This window comes from Globicephala melas, chromosome 16 (assembly GCF_963455315.2).
Source record: "Globicephala melas chromosome 16, mGloMel1.2, whole genome shotgun sequence".
Taxonomy (NCBI): Eukaryota; Metazoa; Chordata; class Mammalia; order Artiodactyla; family Delphinidae; genus Globicephala; species Globicephala melas.
In genome coordinates this window covers 35,715,596-35,723,190 of record NC_083329.1, presented here as the reverse complement: position 1 = coordinate 35,723,190, position 7,595 = coordinate 35,715,596, and the positions used below count along the sequence as shown (strand labels likewise).

General features: G+C 34.2%; 1 non-coding gene across 1 annotated transcript; it reads left to right on the top strand.

Annotated features, from left to right (window-relative positions):
* Window positions 1-807: 807 nt before the first annotated feature.
* LOC115858033 (U7 small nuclear RNA) lies at window positions 808-868 on the top strand. The gene has a single exon (XR_004041482.1). It is a non-coding gene; the product is annotated as a U7 small nuclear RNA (small nuclear RNA).
* The last annotated feature ends 6,727 nt before the right edge of the window (window positions 869-7,595 follow it).

Sequence of the window (7,595 nt, the reverse complement as noted above, 5' to 3'; positions counted from 1 at the left end):
AGGAAATGAAATCAGGATATTGAACACACTTGAACTCCCATTGCAGTGTTATTCATAACAACTCAGATATGGAAACAACCTAGGTCTCCATAAATGGATGAATAAAGAAGATACATATATCTTCTCTATCTCTATATTTTATCTATACCTATCTATATAAAATGAAATATTATTCAGCATGAGAAAGAAAGAAATCTTATCCGTGACAACACAGACCTTGAGAGCATTATGCTAAGTGAGATAAGTCAGAGAGAATGATAAATACTCTATGATAGCATGTATTGATATATGTGGAGTCTAAAAAAGCCAAACTCATAGAAACTGAGAGCAGAATAGTGGTTATCAGGGGTTGAGGGCTGGGCAAACTGGGGAGATCTTCATTAAAGGGTACAAACTACAAACTTGCAGTTACAAGATGAGTGAGTTCTGGAGATCACTATAATCTAGTGCTTATAGTTAACAATACTGTATTATACACCTCAAAGTTGCAAAGAGAGTAGATCTTAAATGGTCTCCCCGTAAAAAAAAGAAATGATAATTGTGCAACATGAGAGAGGTATTAGCTGATGCTATGGTGGTATTCATATTGCAATATATAAATGTATCAAATCAACACACTGTACACTTTAACCACACACAATCTTATATATCAATTATATCTCAATAAAAATAAATAATAAAATAAAAATTTTAAAAAGATGATAAATTTTGTATATGTAACAGTTTTTCAGAGATTCCATTGATAAGTTTCAGAGATTTTTTTCCCTCAATACAAACTACATGAAACCAATTTAAAATACTCTGTGGAAGTGTTACAGCTCTTTTAGAATTTGTCTAGCAGGTTTTTCGGGCCACATGGGAAACCACCTCCTTCCCCCCCCAAAAAAAATACTCTGTGGAAACATGTATGCTAATATTCATAAACAAGAATGCCTGTGTAGTAGACTTTCTACTTTATAAAAAGAGAGTGATATAAAACATCTGGCCGCACATTAGGAACATAACTCAACCCCCAGTGAGACCAAATCTGTGATATAAATATATGTTTTTTCTACTCTTGCAAAACAACATACAGCCTTATGATGGGCATTTTTCAGGACTTCCATTTAGCCCAATGGTCACCATGGTAACAATGTGAACACACTGGTTTGTATGCACTTTCTCATCTAAGGCTGAATGACCAGAGTAGGCCACTTGGCACCTGATACTTCCAGATATAACAACACATATTCCCCACAGAGTTCATAAAATTGCTCCTCAGTCCATCTGAATCAGTTGATATGGTAGCCAAAATGGCTGGCTGGTGTTGCTGAAAATCCTGATACTTCTGGCATCTTACACACCAGAGTAGACCAATTTTACCATATGTTTTTCAAAGTGGCAGGGCACTGGCTACGCCCACGGGTCTTACATGGTGATTGGTTGCAAGATAGATAATTGGATAAAATCATGTAGATGATTAAACAGGCATCTAGGTAGAAACCAAAAACATTTGAAATGTGGGTAATAAATATTTTTATCCAGATGTTGAACCTTATATAGACACAAAGTAAATTTTTCATTCATAGCAATTTTGAAGTAGAATGATAACGACTGCTTTTCTCCTTTTCACCTAAGCTGGCTCTAAAATTCACTCTCAAGAAGAGAGTAAAGGTTTTTATGAGGGAAATTGGCTAATGTTAGCTGATCAGTACATATTAGTTTAATGAATGAATATAAAACTAATGCCAGTTAGTATTTTTAACAGGGAGTCCCGATAGAAATTCAAAAAAGAATATTTATAACTTGTAAAGTATAATCACAAGAATTTAATTTTTAGTCTAGTTAGAAAGTTTATGATTACTCCAGTTTTATAGATGAATAAATATGAGGTTATGCAACTCAAAGACACATAGCAGGTAAGTGGCAGAATAGAATTCAGTATAAGGTTTTCTAGTGGTAACTCTCACATCTTTTATAATTCAATATGGTGCTCAATATAGTAGATGAGTTCAAAATAATGCTAAGGTAAACTATGAGGTGAAGTTTTATTTATTTATTTTATTGCTGTTTCTGCAGAATTTGGAAGAGTTTGAATAATATTTAAGGTCCCAAATGTCAAAAACAAAATTGTAATGATTTAAGAAGAAAATACAGGAAACTGTCTTTTACCCATGGATAGAAAAGAAGCCTTTTCATTAAAAAAAACACAAAAAAGAACAAACCACAGGGCTTCCCTGGTGGCGCAGTGGTTGAGAATCTGCCTGCCAATGCAGAAGACAGGGGTTTGAGCCCTGGTCTGGGAAGATCCCACGTGCTGCAGAGCAACTAGGCCCGTGAGCCACAGCTACTGAGCCTGCGCGTCTGGAACCTGTGCTCCGCAGCAAGAGAGGCCGCAACAGTGAGAGACCCTTGCATCATGATGAAGAGTGGTCCCCGCTCGCTGCAACTAGAGAAAGCCCTCACACAGAAACGAAGACCCAACACAGCCAAAAATAAATTAATTAATTAAAAAAAAGAACAAGTAAAAGATTTTAACTTTATTACATTAAAATTAAAATTTTATTTATTACAAAGAACCCACAGATAAATTCAAAAGGTGAGTCAAAGACTGAAAGAAGTTATTTGCAATGCATACAACCAAAAAGAATTGTTATTCTGAATTTTTAGGGAAAGTTTACAACTGAATAACCCAACAGAAAAATGAACAAAGGAACAGGAATATGAAACTATGGTCAACTTTGCTAGAAATGCAAATTAAATAACAGGAGGAAATGCAGATTTAACCAATAAAATGCAATTTCACGTAGGTTACTTTGGTAGAGTCATCACCCTTGAGAGAAGCATTGACCCAGAAACAGTGACTTTGAAGGCAGCCAGATCAAGACAACATTTCAGAGAGAGAGCCAAGGGAAATAAATGCACTCACTTCACTCCCCTACCTCATTCTGATCTCCTGCCAAAGCTCCCTATTGGCTTAAATGAACCAGAAACTAGAGAGATATGGACATGTGGATATAGTCCATATGGCCAGACTGCCAGCACACATCTGATGAGGCAGGGTAGAGAGTGTATCTGGAAGGATGGATCAAAGATATTTGACACAGAGGCTCTGATGCTTGGTGCCCTGCCCAAATGACAAATGTCTACAGTTATTAAATGTTAAAAAATGTATAATGCACATACATGACAAAACAATTTTTAACTAGGAAATGGAAAACTTTTACATTATTATTTTTAAAAGTCTAGTTTTAAACACTATATTAAAATTCCTCTTTTGATTCAAATGAATAAATTATCTTTCTACTGGGAACATACTTTACAAAACAACATATTCTCAAAATTAGATTACAAAAATAGAGCATTTTAGTCTATAATACCAATTTCAAATAGTACTATTTTTTGATGCTTTACAAAAAGAGTCCTCGAGGGATCAATTTTAAAAAATAATTTCCTAGAAACAGTATAGAGAAGTATATTTATTCTCACTGTTCTACAAGATTTTTTATGTTCTTTGAGGCATACCTTGGAGATATTGCAGGTTCATTCCAAACCACTGCAATAAAGTGAGTATTGCAATAAAGCAAGTCATGAATTTTTTTGGTTGCCCAGTGCCTATAAAAATTATGTTTATACTATACTGTAATCTGTTAAGTGTGTAATAGCATTATGTCTAAAAAGATGTACATACCTTAATTAAAAAATAATGCTGTTAGAAAAATGGCACTGATAGACTTGCTCTGTGTAGGGTTGCTACAAACCTTCACTTTGTAAAAAATGCAGTATCTGTGAAGTGCACTAAAATGAAGTATGACTGTAATTTATTTTCATTTTACATTGTTTGCTTTTGGCCTCTGCAAGTAATAATCTAAAATGTGAGAGTTCATTTTACTCACTTGACTGCACTTTTAATTATACCCTTATGGCACTAAAGGAGCATCTACACAGCCTAGTTCTCTCTTGATTTAGATGGAAGTACATAAACTAAAATCTAGTGAAAGTATCTCTAACAGCTTTCAACTGAGTTTGAAAATGCTTTTCTTTACAGTATGAGCTACATGGTATCTATATCAGTTAAGGTAACCCAAACGAAACAAACTTTTAGTTCTTAGTAGTCTAATGAAATTCAACAATTCATCCAATGCATATTTTGAGTATCTTCTAAGTGTTCCAGATTTTTGAGCTACATCACTGAATTATAGAGAAAGATTTCTGTGCTCCTGAAGCTCACATTCTGGCCGTGGAGACAAGCAATATGTAATAAACATAATAAATATATGAATTGCATAGTACGTTAGAAATGGATATATGCTACAGAGAATGGAAAAAGTAAAAGAGATAAGAGGGACTGGGTTGTGGGGCATGTTGCAGAGTTAGGATTAGCTTCATTGAGAAGGTAATATTTATATCAAGATATGAAATAAGTGTGGGAGGTGACCAAGCTGGAGCAAGAGCTTTCCAGAGAGAAAAGCCATATTCTATATATAAGAGAGTGTGCATGTCCTGAAATTAAAAGACAAGTGTTACTTAGCTGGTATATCATATTTTTCACTTAACCTCTTCTTTATTACATCTAAAACACCATACTTCCTCACCAAGAATTCTGGTTCTCAAATACAGTGGAGATGATCGAATAAGAATAGTCTCATAATTACCCATTTGCTTTACCTCTTATTCCATATATAATACCAATACTATTACCACCAATTATGATTACTGAAAATAGTTAAGACATTTTTTTGGTTGTTCCCATTTCCTCTATTTTCTTGTGGCTTTTAGCATTGTATGTTGCATATAAGAGCATATAGCCATTACATAGTATATTCTCTCCCTTCTATTTACATTCAGTATTAATTCTATAAGTAAGTGTATATTTGATGCTCACCACCAGTCTTATATTGATGTATCTCTATACATATTGATTTTCTGAAGTTTGTTATTTAATTCCTCAGAAAGGGGACACGGCAAGAGCATTTCCTGAGTTCTTGTATGCTGATAACATACATGCTATCTATACTTGAAAGTCAGTTTTGCTGGATATAAAGTCCTTTGCTAAAATATTTAAAATATATTAATCCAATTTGTTGTGGTATAAAGTACTAGTGTCAAATAGTTTGAAGATAATCTAATATTAGTTCTCATTTACTATTTTTTGTCTAGGCACCCAAATACTTTATTTTTAGGGTCCATACTAAAGAAGTATCTTTCTGTTGATGGTTCTAGGTTGATATTTGTAGGTACACAGTATACTCTTTCAAATTGTAGTTACAGATATCTTATTTTTAATTCAGAAAAGTTTTCTTGAATTATAGTTTATTATGTTTTTTTCCCCTTGCTTTGGCATTTTCTTCAGAAATGCATATTATTTGTGTGTTGGATTTTCTTTGTCTATCGTCAGTATTGGTTTTTTCCTCAAATTATTTTCATCTCATTTTCTTATGTGTTACTCCTTTTTATTTTTTATTTATATTAAGACATTATTTACTGTGTTTATTCATTTTTGTCCACTGTAGTTTTTAGTCCAGTGTTAATTTCTAAAATTATTTCCCCCCTTATTTCTAATTCTTGAGTTCTGTCTTCTCATTTCTGAGTTTTTCTAATTCTGATTTATGTGGCTCTTTATATCACATCATTTTATTAACATATTTTTGTTTGTTTTGAATAGTAAGTTACAGTTTAAATCTGTTTTATGGGATGCCTATCTGGTATGCTTTAGTTGTCTATGGGAATACTAGTTTGTTCTATAGTCTCTCTTTTGTTTTATAGTAATTTTGTGTGGGATTTGTTCCCAATACAGTATATACTGGTCAATTTTATTTGCAACTAGTTTTCTTGGACTTTTAGAAGGCAGAATTCAAGATATCTTTTCTAGTTTAACAGGCCCCCCCACCCCCTTTTCTATTGTATTCACATAGTGTGCGAGAATATGGTGATTTGCTTTCTGAAGTTTTCTAGCTCTGTCTCCCTCTCAATTTTTATTTTGACCTTCTCTGTCCTTTGTCTCCATTGTCCATATCCTTTTCAGTTTTGATTCCACTCCCACCAATTTCTCTTCAATGTTGAGCCCTCTCTTGGAAGAGAGTCCTGCTCAGTGTAAAGAGTTCACAGGAGCTACTGCTCAATTACTTTAGACTTTTCCATGGGTCCCTCGTGTGTCTCTACTCTTAGAGTGGTCAAAACCCTTGTTAGCTTTAGATGTTGTTCTCAAGTTGGCACCCCCTGATTTTCAGTGAGTACCTGGGTTATTTGGGATTCTATATTCTTTAGGTCACTCCATTTTTCAGTCACTCCATTTGTGCTTCTTCCTTCAGAAATTATGACACTAGGAAGTTCTAGAAATTGGTGAATTTTTTGGTCACAAACTTGTACTTTGGGGTTAGAGGGAGCACTATTTTTGTTATCCATAGGTTTTTAGTTTTATTATCTAGTTGCTCTATCTAAGGGGATTGGGAAGTTACCTAAACCATACTTCCTCTACTGCCTTCCTAGAATCTCCCTCATCTTGCCTTTTATGATTAAAATACATCTGTTTAAATTTTCATCTCATGGAAGACTTGAAAACATTATCTCAAAACATTATCTCATTTTTCCCAGGGACCCCTGGAGTCCATAAATTGCCATAAGCATTCTCATGACAATTATCCAAGAACAACCTCTAAGATGATGAGCTGCCCTGTTTAGAGGATCACTTTCAGTAACTTTTCATAGCTGAATTCTTGCTATGACTCAGACCCTTTGAAAGCTGTTTGGAACCTTAGAGATCAATGCCAAGTATTCCTCTGGGGCCGGGAGCAGCAACTTTTCCATTATACACCCAGAATCATCATTTCTCAAAACTTCTGCCTTTCAATAGAAAAACATGATCATTAGTGTTAGAATGATTTTCCTTTCAGTAGTTATCACCGATCTCATCTGGACCTGAATAAGCTAAAAATATTTTGGGAGTTGACATATTTCCACATCTTCTAATGGGCCATATGCCAGGGTTTCATTTTCAAGTTCCCTAAAATCACATGAGAAGTGAGATTTTGATATTATTAATATAGCTTTTTAAAGATAATCAATGAATCATCATCTTCAGCCAATTATTCACTTTTATATTACCCTCACAGTATTTACTCATGATGTTATTTTTGGGGGCCAATCAGTCCCAATGACTGACTTGTCTAAGGTATAGACAGTCTTATTAATGAGTCACTGCCTAGCACCCTGCATGATTCGAGAATATCTTAAAACAACCGTTATCAGGATTTCCAAATCCAGGAAGAAGATTAAAGGACATTCTTTAAATAGACATAATCAGTACTACAGCACCTAATTAAACAGATTTCTATTAGGGGCTGAAAATGTCATTAAATTGGCTGTGTGCTGCTGTGATTAGTTATTCAAGTAAACCTGTGAAGCCAAATGAAAGTTGAAGCAGTCATAAGCTTTCTAATAATGCATCTATTCTAGAATTTTTTCCCAGAAATCAACATCAATTTTGTTAGGCAGTATTCAGAATCCATTACATTCTACTTTCTTGAAAACTCAGAAAACATCAGCACCATCATCCTATCCATTCCTTTTTTCACAATTCTGGCTAGTTAGATTTTGTCAGAGTATACCAGAAGCAA